The sequence below is a fragment of the Schistocerca serialis genome, chromosome 3, assembly GCF_023864345.2.
Source record: "Schistocerca serialis cubense isolate TAMUIC-IGC-003099 chromosome 3, iqSchSeri2.2, whole genome shotgun sequence".
In the NCBI taxonomy this organism is placed as follows: domain Eukaryota; kingdom Metazoa; phylum Arthropoda; class Insecta; order Orthoptera; family Acrididae; genus Schistocerca; species Schistocerca serialis.
The window spans coordinates 988,597,004-988,616,016 of record NC_064640.1 but is presented as its reverse complement, the minus strand read 5'-3'; the positions used below and the strand labels follow the sequence as shown (position 1 = coordinate 988,616,016).

Genomic DNA, 19,013 nt, shown 5'->3' with positions numbered 1-19,013 from the left:
GCATTACTCGCAGGCCTGTTCACAGATCATATTTTAATATCAGGATGCATCAAATAATCTATAATTTTATGTTGACTAGTATGTGAACCAGCACACACAGGAACACTGACAGATCATGCCGAGCTATCGTGCTGGCTACCACTTAACTACAATACCGTCGCTTCTCTTTCTCGGTCAATGTCGTACTTGTTAAGCTTGGGACTGCTCACTGTTTCTATTTTCCTTTTTTTTTCATGCTTCAGTACACCTTCCTGTTTGATCTGTGTTGGTTTTGACAGGCTGTCCACTGGGCCATCTTGGCACTAAAATCTGAGGGAGATGTGACGGAGAGGTTCCCTTGGTGAGTATCTGGAGCTCTCAACAGTGATTTAGCTGGCCACTGCGACGACGACGCTGATGCGGGATTTGGGTTGGGAGTAAGGTGAAGGGGAAGTGTGTGACACTGGGCCATCTCCTTGCGTGCCATTTTCACACTGTTGAGAAAAGTAGTGTTATGACCTGACAGGGAAAAGCAGTGGAAGTGACGAGCATTATGTCACAATCAGAAAAACTGACTCTCCAGTCTGTGCATAGTGAGACGAAGTGAAGCAATCCTTACCAAACTCAACACAGATTTTTAACTACAGTAAAAAAGACATTTGATAATTGTGGCATATGTCACATTTTAAATTCCTTTAATCCATAATAAAATAGGGCATCATTCAGGTTTTTAGTAACTTGTCCTCCTATTCACATAGGCACTGATAAAAGAGGTTCAAGTTCTAACGATATGTAGCATCCGATCTCATCCACGAATTAAAACAATATTTTCTGTACTACCAGTGACTCATTCCTCTATATATATATATATATATATATATATATAATTATATATATATATATATATATATATATATATTGCCGTCCGCACGTCTCGTACAAATTTATTCGGTTGGCGCCGGCAAGCGGTAATTCGGATTACTTGGCTTGTTGCCGGGCCGCTTGTCACCTCTCCATTGATAACCATCAAAACACATTGACTTTTGCGCGCTTTAATTTTTCCGGAAATCCTCTATTTTGCTGTATCATTCCACAAACTCGAATTTTCTTTTTAAGTAACTTCTCTGCAAGTTCTACACTGTTATAATAATTATCCATGAAGAGGTGATCAACTTTCCATAAGAAGGTGTCAATAATTCCATCACTGTTTTTTGCTAAACGTTGTCCAGCGCCGGAATTATCTTGAATGAGGAACTGTATCAAAAATGGTTCAAATGGCTCTGAGCACTATGGGACTTAACATCTGAGGTCATCTCAGTCCCTCAGAACTTAGAACTACTTAAACCTAACTAACCCTAAGTACATCACACACATCCATGCCCGAGGCAGGATCGGAACCTGCGACCGTATCGGTCGCGCGGTTCCAGACTGAAGCGCCTAGAACCTCTCGGCCAGAACGGCCGGCTAGGAAATGTATCCCGTATTCGAATCACACAGCATCCGAATGAGTATGCCATATTTCGTCATTTTCGACGGATTGTAAACTAACTTTCCACGCCACGGTATCATTCCTTCATCAATTGAGATGTTTTGACTTAGATTAAACGTTTCTTTAAACATTTTGGGAAGAATAATCAATTACGAATAGCACTTTTGAAAAGCTGGTCGGCATTTATCCAGTTTATTGTTATTGTCGGAAAAATGTAAAAAATGATTTGTCTGAATCGGTTGAGGGACATCGTTTTGCGAAATATCGGTGTGGTCTATCAACGTATTCGTTGACCAGTAATCATCTATCCTTGCTTTTTTTTTTTGTTTACAATTCCCATAGGGATAGCAAGCCCCAAACCATTTTCTAAGTTCGGATCCCCGTGATGTCGACAAATTTGGCATTTAATTTTTTTAAATCCAGTTTCCTTCTACTGCAATTTTGGCTGTAGTACTTGGTGGTTTCGTTGCTAATATATTCAAATAGATCGTTGCCATTATATAATTCTATGATATCCACGACGCTCTGTGTATCTTTGGGAAAATGTATGTGGACCCGGAGATCCTCCAAAATTTATTATTCGTCCTCAGTAAATCATTGTCTTCTTCGTCTCATTCATCCGATATCAGTTGGCAACCGTTGCGAACACCGATTCTCCGTGGACGTATTTCACTATCTTCCGACGATTCTGCTTCACTTTCTTTTTTTATATCCAATGTCTTCTTCCCAATCGGCCAAGTCGTCTGGAACGTCAGACAAGACGTCAGCACATTCATCGTAAATAATCGTATTGTCTCTTTCGTCTACCATGATGAAAGTCCACAAGTACTTATAAAAACAAAGAACTTTTTGACGTATGTAACTTATTGCTACCTAAACAAAACACAAACAGAATGAAAAAGATACTAAAGTGCTGTCACCGGCCAACTGCGCGATACTATGCTCACGACACCACTGGTGTCGCCGGCCGCTGAGTGATACTATGCACAAGACAGCACTGTGGTGTCGCCGGACGGCAACGTGTTACATGATCAGTCACCGCAATCTTTTGTGACATTTAAAACATTCTGCCTGAGAAAAAAAAATGTGAAATTCCCAGAAGACGTCAATGTAGAGAGCCCCCCCCCCCCCCCACCCCCCCCCCCCCACACCACACACACACACACACACACACACAGACCCCCCCCCCCCCCCCCCCCACACACACACACACACACACACACACACACACACACACACACACACACACACACACACACCTACCTTTGGCAGTGTGTAAATGATTAGTTGCAGTTCTCCGACAAGTAGAATAGCGACCAGAGTACATCTATGTTCGTGTTAAGAGGCCTGGTAGGGTATGTAAGAGGATGTGAACAGTGTCAGATGTTGAGTGATGACAGGACAATGAGCTGTAGTGTAGTCGCGTGTGACAGCGTCCTCATTATGGGTCTCCATCTGCCAGAGGTAAAATCGTGGATTATTCAGATTTGTGGGGCTCTTAGATGTGCCGGTGGCCCAATGCTGGACTGCATGGGAACATGAGGACAGGCATAAGTCGTCAAGATTCCAGTCCACGTCTGATCACACCACAACAGAGTACTGTCTTCTTATGCAACATGCACGTCTTAAACCCTTCGAATCTGCAGATACCGTCAGAGACCAAATAACTGACTCCGCCACATTGCTTTGTCGTGCACTACCGGATGGAGGCTAGCAGCAGCCCGACTAGGGAAATAACTTCCCTGCCACAACACCAAAACGCAAACATTTGCGTCTGGAATGCGCCGTGACCGAAACCATACATGCCAACTTTCAAAAAATCAACAATAGGGAAAGTCAATATTAAAAACTGGGAGGTCGAATTACCAATAACCACGGCTCATTTTCAATACAAGCTCGATACAACTTAAGTCTCTTCCCTACGACGTCACAAAGCTACGCAAGAGCTAAAAATAAATTAAAAAACTCAAAATACTATATCGTTGATTTCTAGAATAAGGCAAAGACCACCACTTACCCATAGCACACTGGTGCCCGATTCACAGAAACACGTAACAGAAAACGGTTAACTTACCATTAATTTCAATTATAGCACTTCGTAAGTTTTAACATTCGTATTTTCAACTTTATCTTGTTAACTATTCTGTTCTCTTTCATAATGTTAAGAAGCGTTCCTGTGTTTATACCAGTGGAATCACTAAGTAAGGGAGAGATTAATAAGAAGCTGCTGTAAGATTTTCTGGTCGTCTTAATATAAACGGTAACAACTCGCCTTTGTTACTGACGTCTATTGAAATCGAAAATGGCCAATCTATGATTTCATTTTCCTTCTTCGACATTTCTCCTAAGTACGGCAGCTTTTATTCTTGTGCAGCAGTATTTTTCGCTATATTGCTATCCAGGAACGTTTGCCTGCACAGGGGACCCGTACGATAACCGCAATTGATTGGTAAATTGTGTTCTAAAATAAACGCAGTTTATAAGCATTCAGCATTTATCAACTTGTCACTTCCACTTTTAACGCCTAATTCCCATTTTTTATTGTTTACACATTTTTCGGTGCTTTTTCGCTTCCACGTGTTGTAAAACATGTTTTTTTTTTCAACGATGTTACATACAAATGTCACTTCGGCAAAGACAGCAGAATGCGAACCATGCACCTTTCCTAAAGTCGAGAATGCACGAAAACTGTTTCGAATATTGCTTCCAGAAAATAGCGTTACACATTTGCCACAATGAGCAACAAAACATCGAATCAAAATATTGTGAATATGACGAATTACGTAAATGTGGGACAACCGTTTAAACAAAAATAAAGCCTTTCGTGGATTAAGGTAACAAAATAACACTCTTAATCCACTCTAAATACGAGGGTTGGAACTTTAATAGTGGCAACTATTTATTTGCAGCTCGTACAATATAGAAACGTGTTTCGAAGTTTGACCTTCAAAGTAGTCACCAGCATTGTGTGTAACTCGTTGCCAGCGAAGTGAGAGTCTTAGACTACTCTTGGCAGTGCCAGGTGTGTTGACAGTTCGAGCGGCGCGGTCTATTGCCCGACGAATTTGTAGCAGTTCTGAAGCCAATGCTGTGAAGAGTTTCTTTCAATTCAATTCAATTCAGAAATCGAGTTGAACTCACGAGGACTTAACTCAGGGGAGTGCAGAAGGCGGTATAGCACTTAGCAGCCCCATCAGTTAAATCAGTAATGAGTAACAGCTTGCAGTGTACGTACTTAACACTGTCCTGCAAAATGATGGTCAGGTCCTGCAGAAAGTGTCATCACATCTGTCTCCAAGCTGGTCGTAGGTTATGTTCCAAACATGAACAGCATAGAAAAGTGATGACACTTTCCGCAGGACCTGACAATTTTGTAGGACGCATCTCCGTCCTCCCCCACATGACATGAGCCATCAGGCATGACAAGGTCATGATCGGTAGTATGTGAGGAAACTGACAGCACAACAGTATGTCACAGAAATTCTGTGTTCTCTTACTCTCACATGCAAACTGATCCATGGAGTTGTTGAAATTTAAAGATGAATTTACCCTTTAATTCTGATGAAAATTCATTCAACTACTGCAACATGGAAAAATGTCATCAATGAAAGAACTGGAGAACTTGTGTTTATCATTATTGCACACCCAGTTTATGTTTTGTGGAATTGTGATGTTCTTCAGTATCCTCCTGCATAACATAGCTGGGAAACACAACATGTCTACAATTTTTGGTAGTTGCTAGTTCTCTCTTGTTTGTATCTATAGACACAGTTTCCACAATTGTGAAAACTCACAATACACTGAGAAACACTCTCACTAGTGTGCAGAGATAGACAACACAAACAATGCCCGACACTATCAACTCAGCCGTCAATCGAAGGTTGTAACGTGTCAAAGCTGCCGACTACCACAATTTGACAAACTAGTGTAGTTTTACATATGGTTTGATCTACAGATGCCATACGAAACGTTTGCCCGATGTTGAGATACTCCTGTGGCCAGAAAAAATGGCCAGACATATCCCCCAATAAGAACTGTGGAGCTAGCTTGGACATCAAGTCCACCCCAGTGCCAGCATCCAGGATCCAGGATATCTAGGACCAGATGCAACAGTCATGGGCCACCTTGCCTCAGGAGAGGTAACAACAACTTTATGACACCCTTCCTAACCAAAACAGTGCATACATCCAGGCCAAAGGGTGGGGCGATGTTCTTTGTATTTCTGACTATCGCATAATCGCTGAAGTAACATCACACATCCTCTCTCAACCTATGAAATTCCCTTTCCTCCTCGCCTTCTGCGTGCTTCCCTTTCATCAAGCACTCTACTACATCACACTGCTGGGAAATTAATAACTATCTTTTTGTCGGAAACATTCTTTTTTCAATAAAGTATCTAACAGCACTTTCCTTATTTTGGTTTTACCTGCACCAATGAGTATCCTAAATTCCACATCTAAGACAAAACCAAATGGGCATCAGCTGATTGGTGGAGCAGAGGGAAGAGGGGGGTCATGTTTGATAACATTCATATTCAGATCCAACTATACAAATGTAACTGTACTTACGTAATTACCTTACAGTCGTTGAAAATGACTACTCAAGATAACATCACTGTACAGTATAGCATTACAGCAACAAACTAAACATTTACAGAAATCACATTACCAATAATTTTACAAACCTTATTCCAAAACTGTTTTATTACTCATACCATGTGCTTGCTTATCTATCTTTTGGATTAACTTTTCGTGGTGTCAATCAAAGAACAAGGTCCAATGTCAAAATTGGTACCTCATGACAGAACCAGAATTAAGGACAGTTGCTGCCACATGCAGCAACAAATGAGATGATGTATACACAACCTTAAGATATTCCATAGGCCACCACTACTACTGGGAGAGTACTTACATCAGAGTGCAGTGACACTTAGCCAGACTGCAATTGTTTACAACAGCACCTTACTTCAGATCTAGTTGTGTCAGTTGTATTAGAAGTCAGAACTGTATCAAAGCTTAGTCAATTTATTTTGAGAGATAACCATCATTCTGTATTATATGAAGTGATAAGTCAGTGTGGTGTTTAGTAACAGTAACAAATACCTACACATTCCTGTGGACATGAATTGTTACAAAGTTAATATTTCAGATCATAAAATGGTCTAATATTTTGGGTGTGTTTTAGCTGCTTGTCATCCTACAGAAATAAATCTAAGCTTATAGACTCATTAGGGCCCATTATGGTACCAACACGTGTCAAGTGTTTTTTTGTCTGGCAATTCAATTCTGTTTTAAGCTGTTACAACCAACATTTCCGTAAGTCAAAAATTAGAACACATCTTAACATTACACGCAACCTGTTTCTCAAGCCTTACATCAAGGTACCACCAAAATTGTCTCGAAAACAAATCTGTAACAGCACAATGCAGTTCACTAGAACACTGTCATTTTCTGAAACAATTCAATCTGAACAAACTGCTTAAAGGCATATCTAGCAATTTACATTAATCTTTACAGCATTTGCAGTAATCTATTTTTATCCCATGAGGCATGCTAATATTTAACTGCTTTTCCACAGATCAATGGTGTAAAATAGTTTTTTGTTCAGCAGTTCTACAATGGATCTCTCATTGTGGCATCAACACACAAACTTGAGATTGAGCTCTGCATGCATGCAGGTATGTTAAGAAACAGATCTGCCTTCCTGTTAAGCTAGTGCAGCCAAAAGTTTTCAAATCTAAATGCATCTAAACTGTCCTCTCTAGTGCAGACATTTTTACAAAATGCAAAATTTTTATGCACGATGACAGTACTATTTTCATGAATGCCTTAGCCTCACGGAAATACTAATGGTTGGCAGAAATGGGTGAGGAATCAAAAGCCACCTATGGACATAAATGCTAACCTGACAAACACACAACTGAAGACCACATTTGCTTCTAGTTTCCAATAAATATCAATTTGTTCCTAATTTTTTTTATATTAGATTTGCAATATAGGTACTTTTACCACATTGATGACCATAAACATTTCAGCACTAACACAGCTGTGTATATACTTTATAGCACTGAAATTTAAGAACTAGATTTTATACACCATACCCCTTTCACAATTATTATGTTACACTACAGAGGAGAAAAGAGGAAAAGTTTAATTAGTCATAAGTTCGTACAAGCACAGCCACAGGTGACACCAGGCAGGGGTGATAACACTGATTATTTCTTCTGCATAGCTACAGCATGTTAAGTCACACACATGAGCACACACCACTAAATCAGCACCAATTGCCAGGCACAAGTTACACATTCAGAGGAACATCCACTGAGGGGGGAGAGACAAAGATTCATTAGAACTTGTTATGTGGAGCAAGTTATACCTCTGACAATAACACGTTACAGACTTGAAAGCGCCTGTAACAGATTTTTATGCAAACACAGTGAGGACCTCCACCCACTAGTAAAGAAGCAGGCCACAATCCGTCCCAATTAACAGAGCCCCACACCATTGTTTCCCGCCCAACAGCTTCGCCCACAGACTTCAGAAGTCAGCGAACAAGACTTCAGCCGACTGCTGGAGGAGCAGCCTTGCCTGCCCAACTGACAACACGAGTCATCAGAATTTCTTGTCCAAGGCACGAGGCGTCAGCCAAGACTGATGACAAGACACAGTTGTAAATCTGAATGAATGAATATTAACTAGCTAATCATGTTTTATTAGTGCTGAAAGACACTACAGGTTCCACCACACCACCCTGACAATGTACAGGTGCACATGTTCAGCACCGCAATAGTTGCTTGAATTACACATGGACACTTGAAAGATAATATTCCCTATTGAATATAATACCTGCATTTTCTGTGATCATGAACTTTTCCTCTGCTTTCTTGGCAGAAAATAAGAAAGTAAATTCTTGTAAACACCCTTATGTCAAGACTGAACCAGAAGTCTCTTCATTTCTCTCCAATACCTCTTAATTGTACAGAAGTAACGGTAATGGAAAAACATGTTATGCATGTTACGACACTTTGAAAGTGCTTTGTGCACTTCAAACACTCCCATTGAACAGAAGTCTTTCTCATAGTAACTCCATGTACATTTGGAACAAGTCAAGCTGCAGGAATTTATATTTTTTAATTTTGTTTTTGCAGGTGAGGGAGGGAGGGAGGGAGGAGAGTGCAATTTGGAGTGGGCAGTTGTGCATTACAGTAAATGGTGGAATGCTTGATCCACAATATGAAGGGTAGTCTACCATACTGCACTGCAATTCAACAACTGAATCATTTGTTGAAAGGCATTAAATTTTGACACATTCATTTTAGCATGATTTTGCATTCTAATAAGAAAGATGCACGTTTTGGTGTAGAAAGGAACCACGCTACGGCATCGCAAGTTCCATTAACACAGCAATCAGATTAGTCATTCTGTGCCGAAAGGAACTTAGTCCTGCAGTTAGTGAGTTTCAACACAGAACATCTATCAGCACCAGAGAGGCTGCTATGTTTCAGATGTCAAGATTGGCACACTGTTTTGTTTGCGTGGATATTGAGTATTATTGACATTATAGCCCATGTGGCTGTTGTGCTGTGCATATCTTCTCATGCTGTGTTCATAAACGTATTTTCATTATGGATAATGAAGTTATTTAAGAAAGACATGTCAACACAAAGAATAAAATTATGCCATGAATAAAGTAAACCGATTAAGGGTTTAGGGTACTGCATATACAAGCTATGCAGGAAAGGCAGTTCCTCAGTAACGTATCAGACCTTCATGCACGTCTGTCAGAAATTATCTTATTACCTAAATATTATCTGTCCAACCATATCACTTCCATAAAAGAGGTTTGAATGGTTATTGATACTGAAGTTATGATTACTTAATTTATGTCCGACAATGATTTTGCGCGCGTGCGCGCGTTTTAGGTGCCAACGTCAATGGTTCAATAAATTGCAAGAAGAGAAGCTGGAGCTATTTAATACTTTTTACGATGATGAAACCAAAGATGAACGGGATATCCACCTACAGAGACAGACTAAACGGCACCCCATTAAATCGCAAAAACCTAGGGTTGTTAATCAAAACAGGCAATATAAAGTGCTATGTGACTCTGCATATACATATTACATAATTAGACATTATGAGCATCTGCAGGTATGTAAGAACGCAGTCATTAGCTTACACGGTATAACACAGACGTGTTTATTCAGGATTGCTAAGCTGCTAATGAATGAAAGTAGACAAGAGGGGATTTAATAAGACATGAAATCTGCACTGAAATTCGGGACCATATTTTCAAGTTTCCAGTCAAAACATCTCCTTATGGTGGAAAAGGAGTGAAATAATTAGATGGAAGGCAGAACCTTAAAAAATGCAGAAATTATTTTGTGAGGAACATCCTAATCTTAAATAAGAATATGCATTTTATGTTATTTCAACAAGAACTTTGCCTACAGATTCAGTAGACCCCACACGGGTGTGTGCAGTACCAGTGATGAACTTCAAGTCAACATGAAGTCTCCGTACTTATCACAAAATATTAAATTAGCAAACGGCAAGTGAAGTAAGTATTCACATGTGCAGAAGTCACTAATTTTATTCGTGTATGAAAGCATGCTCAGAATCCTGTCAGCCCAATGATACAGTGTGTGTTGCCTTTGACTTCATGCAAAATTTACCTCTGTCTCATACCTTTTCAGGAAATATTCTACCTAAGGACGCTATGACTGCATGTATTTACCATGCATCACCTCCAGGACAATAGTACCATAGTATACATGAATCATGAGGGTCAAGTCAAGAAAGGTGCCAATGAGGTGTGTACTTTCAGATTGGACTACCTAATCAATGAGATTAAATCAGGCACAAAGAAACTACACTTTTACTCTGATGCGCGTTCAGGTCAAAATAGGAATCTTTCATTTATTCATGGGTTTGGTTGAAGATCGATTTGAGAAAATTATTCACCACTTCCCTATTAGAGGTCATTCCTTTCTACCTTGTGACTGGGATTATGGTGTTTTTCAAGAAAAAAATTAAGTGGTGCAATAGAATCTACACTGCAAGAGACTATTGTGCAATCATTGCTAATGCAAAAAGGGATGTTATAGTACAAATGGTGGAAGGAGCTTATCATTGATGTGGACACTTTGTGGCCTAAGCATTACAGGAAAACAACACTAAGTGATGATTCAACGGGGAAGAACATTCCTAGAAGCACCAAAGTGTAATTTGCTCCCGTATCTTTCTCAGAGTTCCATTACCCTGCAAATCATCCTGTCCCTTCATTGGGAGTGTTGTCCATTCCATTTGTCTCAGCATGGACCAAGAAATGCACCTCTTATGAACCATTTCAGAAGGGCCTATGAAGAAGGAAGAGTTCCAATCAAATCAACAAAACAGGACAATCTCAAGATTGTTCATAATTATGTCATGACTTCCGAGGTGAGTGAAGGATTCTTCGATGAAATACTAGAATGGCCTTGTTGGTGAAAAATTACTTACCCTAACAGTTTTGTTGTGCAGTATCTATGACTATACAGCAGCTGTTTTATCAGTAATAGGGTTTTATTCCCCCAAAGAAAATAATTCCACGAGTTGTATAAAAAAATAATTATTTCACTGATGTTACCTTTTAATTTCATATTTCATATTCAGATATTCATTTGGAAATAAACAGCCTTTCAGATCTATACTCATCTGATGTGGTCAGTCACTTTACTTCTAAGAAATACTGTTATACCATAAAATTCTAATTTGTCAATCTGGAATTTTACACTTTATTACTACCACTACAAAACAACACAATGCACTGAGCGAACTTGTTATACATTGCTTTGCATATCTGAGTAACCTGAATTTTTTCCAGTAGTATCACTTTAAGGCGCACCCAAGTTAACCTCAAATAAAAAGTAGTTGTGTTTAGAAAACGGTAATAATCCAACAAGTTGGCAATGCATGAAGTTGCTCCAAATATGTTCAGAGGAGAGGTTCAACATTATGTAAAAATCAATTTTTGATATGTACTACCCCCAGTTCATATTGCCAGACAACACTAGTTTTTTGTTAAGGACAAATTTATCAAATGAAGCAAATATCCATCAAGAGAAAAAGCGATTCAGATAAAGTTAATGTGTTTTCACAATGTTGAGACTTGTGAGCAAAATTTATGGACAACAAAGTGTTGTACAAAACTCCTCTATTTCACTCAAAATTCATGTAACTAAAACCCATGAGAAAAGGAACAGTATTAAAAGACTGAATTTGACAGTAGCATATATGAAAAGTTCTAGATGCATTATTTTAACATTCAGCCTATATTGGTTACGAAAGATTTTTAGGATAATGAACTGGAAGCCAACACATTTTCACAAAATTTAGCTCCAACAGGTAACATCTTTATTCCATACATAGTCTAAACCGAAAATTGATAAAATGTGGTTTAATCTGAGGTGATTTGTACTGCACCTCAGCATAAGTCTATGCCTTGCTTTCCTACAACGATATGAACATCAATTGCATCAATAAACCATCTAGGACTGAATTCACACACATACAAATACGATGAAAATTCAGGAAATTAAAGACTTCTTTGAACTTTAATAAAAACAAAGTTCTGGTAGATTCACACTGAAAACATATATTATATCTCTTGACATGTTTACTACAGTATACTTCAATAGTTCATTGAACAACAGCATATTTTTATCTGTATTTTGTCTAACATCTCCTACATCATTCCTTGTATGTATGTTTTGTTTGAATGTAATGAGGCGTGCAAATGGCAATGACTACTGTACAATATTAAGCTTTGACAGATAAGGAAAATATTCATTCTCAGTCTAGAAACATTACATAAAAAAACTCTTTACGGAATTATTTTTAAATAAGTTTCTACAATATAGACCACTGCAACACTTATACCATAATATTGTCTTGTTACAATCAACATTTAATATCTGCCTGTCATGCACATGAAGACTTACGTGCAATTATGTGCACACACACACACACACACACACACACACACACACACACACACACACGTGATGGGTAACTAACACTGCAGGCAAATGTGCCCTGTTACAAATGAATCTTCAGAAAACTTACAGCCAGTATATACCTTAGAACACGTAAAGCATTTCTGTGACAATTACACTGTTAGTGCTATGTTAACATTGGACACATTACAATGCTTCAATAAGATTGCACACACATTCTTTTTCATACACAGAGCAATGACTTACATATGCTAGAAATATGTGAATGAGTTTTAAGTGTTCCTTTCTACACAAGGAAACTGCAGTCCAGCTTATAGAGAATGTGGAACATGTGCTTGTTGTGGCCAACAAAATCATTACTAATGTACACAAATAAAAATTAAAAGTAACTGCAAAACTGGGAAACAAATTTTCTAAAACTTTTATGGATTCTAGTCTACTGGGAGGAATGATGGGTCAGAAAGAAGCACTATCGAGGTTCACCAAGGAAGACGAAGTTGAGAAACACACATCCTCTTCTTTACTGAGTACATCTACAGGACTGAATGAAGTTTATATATAGATATACATTTATCAACATCAATCTTATTACAATACACATGTACAGTATTGGGGAACATAAATGCTGTTAAACATTTAACACACATAATATATCTTATATACAGTTTCCTTTAAGATAAATTTCGATACACTTATCTTACAGTGCTTTCTACTGGAGCACTATCTTCTATTTCATTCATTCCCATTCATAATCAACAATGAATATTTGATTCACTTTAAATCCAATAGACTCACTTTCAATTTTGTAAGTACAGGAAACATATCTATTTAACACACACAAACCATGGTGTTAAAACATGCTTGCAAAACATTTTAGTTTACTTGCACTGCTGCTGTTTAAATTTCTTCAGTTTTTACAGAAAATTAATGTACGTTCAATTAACTGTAATTATCTAAATAAGATTAGTAATTTGAATCTATACTGTCCAAAATAAACAGTGAAACTTGTTTCAATCCACATGAAATTTTTCCCTCTTGTAATTACAATTACCAACATAATTTAAACTTGCCATGTCATGCAATGAATACAGGATGTGTCAACTACTCACTAGAAACAAATATTTACTCAAAATGAGTACACTGAAATCAATCTCCACACTTCATTACTGTCACATACTTCAGAGTAAGTTACAAGATGTTAATTTAATACTTGCACCAGTAGCTATCTCCATTATAATTACTGTACAGTGAAGTTAATTTGATACTATACCTAGGAAGTTTACAAATAGAAAGCAAAAGTCTTATTAACACCTGTACAAGGGTTTTGCACAATCACAATGCAAACATTCAGATTATAACTTAGCCTTTGCTCCACTTATGGAATGCAAAACAGAACAATGAGCAGGACCTCAACATTTAATATATATCAATATTAACCTAATGAGGGAACTAAGCTCTGCTCAAACTGCTCCAACAGTACACTTTCAATTACCAAATATCAATTACTATCAGTGTCCACTCTATTGTGTTCAGTTGGAGGAGGGCAAGATGAGCAACAATTAATACAAACCTAACATACAAATTTAACTTTCCTTGTGAATACTAATCATCCAACAAATTTTGATTTTATTGGTCTGACAAACAATTCCAAATTACTTTAATACTCTTTGGTTGTAAAAAGCAGTGGAATAATATACCAAATTTAACAACATAACCAACAGTTTCCTTTACCTCTGTATGTGACAATTTGAGATTGTACACCTTACACTCACTGCAACCAGATCTACCCTTCACAAACAATGTTTCTTCAGAACTAAGTCATAAGCACAAGGGCCTTGTAAACAAAAATCTTAACTCATTGTACACCACAGCCTTTAATGTCATCAGTATCCATGCATACTGTGCTAGAACCATATCACTGGAAGTCCACCAAATTATTATTCAGATCCACATGAAACTATTGGAACTTCAGCACATTAATTTGAGGGGTCTAAGTTTGTTGAGAGCTTTATTTACATCCCTGCAAAATAAAAATGGAGAACTTAGTTTCAAGATTTTTTAACACACACACACACACACACACACACACACACACACACACACACACTCACTCACTCACTCACTCACTCACTCACTCTCTCTCCAGGAATTGTGTAACAAAACTCGAATGAGTAATTGATTAATTGTACAGAACATTAATGTTAAACTGTGACAAAGCTTAAATTTGAAATAATTCAAAAACCATTCCATTTAACTTTTAAGGCTGAATATGCAGTTAAGAGCAAATAACATATGTAAAAAACAAATTTCAAATTTTTTACACAACATTTTTATTGTTACCTGATTGAATCCAAGGTGAGATTACATTCTACTAAATGTTATTACACTCACAGGAATTACTATAAAAAAGCATGTTCTGTAGACATTATATCACTATTCCCAGAAGTTCTGATTCTAAAATACTTTTGCAACCAGACTTTTGTGTTTAGCAATTATTTTACCATCTGAAATTCTGTAGGTCCTGCAAACAACCAATTAGGTAATTTCTGACACAGTAAACGTAAGACCTGACAAAGTTAACACCTCCACAATATTTGTACCCAAGGAAGTGAGGGATGGTACTAAAATCCTACACTAGTATCCTTAAAAGTGGTGTACTGTCACTTATTACTTGTCCGTTCTATTTAGTGCACTGACATGTGAATATTAATCAGCACTTTAACGACATTCATCACACAATATGATTTTTAAAATTCATTATTGTATATGAACCCACATTTTGCCAGAATAAACCACTGGTCACTAATTCTGATGCTTCATTTTTTCATCAAAATCTTGTTTGGTAAGTCTTTCTTTGAATTATACCACCTTTGAACTGTATCACTCACTGACTACTAATTTATTCAGGTTTTGCAGTATTTGTAGTTCTCTGCATTGTTTGTACCACAGAACTACTTTTGGGGAGGGGGAGGTGGGGGTAGGGGTTAGAAACTTCAATCTCATTTCACTCTTCCCAAACTGCCATAATTTCACACTGCTTGATCAACATTAACATTTCACTTGCACATTCAGTCACTTTTCTATTAAGACTAACTCCTTTCCACAAGGGGTGCTCTGTAAGTACGCAGCACATTTTTCTGAAAGGAGGTTGGTTTTATTAAGGATTCTATTACACCATATTATTCCTTTGGAGTACAAGAATCGTATTTTTCAATACAATCTCCATTCGAAGCCTTACTCCAACTTACTGGGAGGGCCTGTATGCCCAGACAGTACCACTCCACTGGCCGAACAGAACAAATATACTGCTGCACCAATAGCCTCCCCATTATCGATATACTGTTTCCCGCATTCTTCATTGGGCCAAACAGATGGAAGTCCGAAGGTGTGAAATCCAGGCTGTAGTGTGGATGAGTAAGAACAGCCCAATGACGTTTTACAAGCTACTCTCTGGTGCGCAGACTTGGGTGAGGTCTTGCACTGTCACAGAGACTGAGAAGTTCATTTGCATTTTAGTAATTGTGAACACGCTGAAGTTGTTTCTTCAGTTTTCCCGAGGGTAGCACGACACGCTGCAGAGTCGATCATCACATCACAAGGGAGGATGTCTTACAGAATAACCCCATTCAGAGTCCCAGGAAACAGTCACCGTGACTTTACGGGCTGAGGGTCCAGCTTTGAATTTATTCTTCGGAGAAGAAGTGGTGTGGGGCTACTTCACATATTGCAAATTTGTTTCCAGTTCGAGGTGATGAACCCGTGTGTAATTGCCTGTGAAGATGACTGACAAAAGTGTCACAATAACACTCACAATGAGCAAGAAATTCCACACAGACGGTCCTTCATAGCTCTTTACGATCTGTTATGTGGCGAGAAACCCAGCGGGCGTGCAAACACACCGAGTACCCGAACTGGTGGACAACTATCTCAGCACTATCAACACGGTCATCCAGTTGAGTTGCAGGAGTCTTTGCCGCGTGTGGCTGGCTGGGACGTGGGAGATTGGACAGGTTTGTGGGACCCTGTTGCAAGGATGACAAACACCTCACCGAACGACTCCCTGCACTTTTGTTCACTGTCAGGTCGCTGTAGACCTTCTGCGAGCACCTACGAGTATCTGTGTTGCTATCATTTCCCAGCGCTCTGCTTGGAATGCACCCTTGTCACCAGTGCCATTTTGAAGGCTACACACAGCACTACCACTTATTTGAACTTCATGACACTATAGTGGCTGAAGCAGATTATGTCCCACAAAAAATTCCACACTTTCCCAGTTTAAATTGGTTGAGAAAAAATGTATTGCACTGCTTAGTTAACACCTCTCTTAATTCTAACCTAAAAATTTAATGATGTTAACAGAAAACTGTCTTATCTGTGCACAGAGGCATCATTATCACTTCCCATGACCGGGTTGCATGGTACCAACATACACCACTATGAACATACCCATGGCTTACACAGCTGGACCTGCAGTTCACTTTGTCGAGTAACTCTTTCTTTTTGGTTTGTTTCCCCATTAGGCTTCACGATTTCATAATGGGATATTTTGATATATGGCCAAGGTCTTGCAGCAAAATACCCAGAATAAAAGTGGCATTACTTCAACTTTCAGATGTTACTGCGAGAAACTGCCATGCCGTGCACTTTACTTTTCTCACGTGAAACCCTTCGTGCAAAATTCAGAATCAACAAATTATTTGCCTACAACACAGTATCAGCGTTCCTTTTCTGAATTTCTCAATGTTTCCCCACCTGAACACTTTCAGTATTTGCTATATTTGTAACAGATGGTAACGAATGCCTGAAACCACTAACACTGTACTGTGCTGGGCAAGTTCATTCTGTCATTTTCAGTCATGAAATGATTAACTTTTGAATTATTTTAGAGGAATTTTATGTCAGTCTTGCCAAACCCTGCCTGACAAGTAGTGTACATAGTTTGGTGCACCTGCGTTTAAAATTGCAGCCATTTACAGGAACGTTTGCTAGAGCATGCACTACATTACTTGGAAGAAAAATGTAAACCTTGGCTTTAAATATTCCCTGTAACAGAAGAAGCAGACATATATAGTATCAGGACACTATAGGTTGGAAGGACGTATTCCACAACACAAGCTCCTGCTGCATATCTGCAACACCCATATTCCTCATCGACAGATATTTTGATCAATGGCATCAATACATTACGCAGTTCCAATCATTATAGGCCGAACAATAATTCCTGGTAGGTAATAGAAATTTTGAGATCACTTGTCCCAGCTTGGGCTAGACTTATTTACATATCTAGTTGTTTGAAAAATGGATGGCATTTTCTAATTATTGTTATTAGATCAATGGTTGTGACATGCCTGTGAACTGTCCAGGTATTTCTATTATTAATATTCACTTTTGTCTCACCAACACTATCTCATCCTCAAATTTGCTGTAACTGGATGTTTGACTTCTTTGATGTCTAGCCAGTCTCAAATAGGAACAGATAATTCACCAAATACTCAATGAACACTAATCAACACCCTCAAGCAATGTGTTTTGTTTTATTTGCAGATGTTCACATTACCATATCAAGTTCATTTTTCAGTGCCACAGATAAAGGGCATTAAGCATTTCATCAAACCCACTAGTTAAGTATTCATTAGCTGAATAACAACAATGATGAAACATGCTTTAAGAAATCCCCATGACAATCAAGATCAGAAAATGTGTGTTTCATTTAGCTGTAACTAAAATATGCTATAATTGTCAGATTGTCAACAAATACTGAAAATGACATTTCCTGACAATATTGGTGGACCATTCACAATTTAACATTTTCTTATGCAACATTAAATGTCGTCGTGGGTGTAGCTTTTAATTGATAAGTTAACTGCTAGAAAGTTCACAACTCAATTTGTTTCAGTTTTAGCACAGCTTAAGCATCAAATGTGAGCCTATCCTCTGGAAGGCAAGAAGAATGACAGCTTACCTACAAAGCTCCAAAAGGATCAAGTTGTGTCCCTTGTTGGGCTTGCTGTTGTGCTTGCTGTGCATTCAAAGTGGGTGCAGGTGTTGCAGCCATCATACCAGGTGCCGGTCCCCCAATTCGAGGGCTCCCCATCATGGTAGCACCACCTCCAATCATGCCAGGATTACCCATAATAGGGACAGCGCCTACTGGTCGTATGCCCTGCAAATTCTATGATATAAAAAAATCCTCAGACACATACTATTAGCCAAAATGTGCACTTAGCTCACGCATTCTGCTACAATACTCCGTTGGACATAAAAATTTCAACACCAAAGAATAATTAATGTAGAGCAATGAAAACTGGATTGCATTTGCTTACGTAACATATTTAACTGATTCACACTGCAAGATCACAGATTAATATATGTGCGAGATGAGCCATTGCAAATGTGAAATGCTGGTACATTAATAGCCAGTGTAACTGCCAGTGTTGAATGCAAGCACATTTGCATGCTTGCATTGTGTTCTAGACATGCCAAATGTTAGCTTGTGGGATGGAGTTCCATGCCTGCTGCACTTGGTAGGTCAGTACAGGGACCAATAAT

At 38.5% G+C, this 19,013-nt stretch overlaps 1 protein-coding gene across 8 annotated transcripts in view; it reads right to left on the bottom strand.

Moving 5' to 3' along the window:
• Positions 1 to 11,839: 11,839 nt before the first annotated feature.
• Positions 11,840 to 19,013, bottom strand: part of LOC126471438 (phosphatidylinositol-binding clathrin assembly protein LAP-like) — a 182,015-nt gene continuing 174,841 nt past the window's right edge. For 3 of the 8 annotated variants that reach the window (XM_050099601.1, XM_050099603.1, XM_050099605.1), the window contains 2 exons: positions 18,427 to 18,636; positions 11,840 to 14,484 (listed from right to left, as the gene is read on the bottom strand). The gene's annotated coding sequence lies outside the window, so the exon portion shown is untranslated. The remainder of the gene's footprint in view (positions 14,485 to 18,426; positions 18,637 to 19,013) is intronic. The other 5 variants (XM_050099606.1, XM_050099607.1, XM_050099608.1 and 2 more) reach the window with 2 other exon arrangements.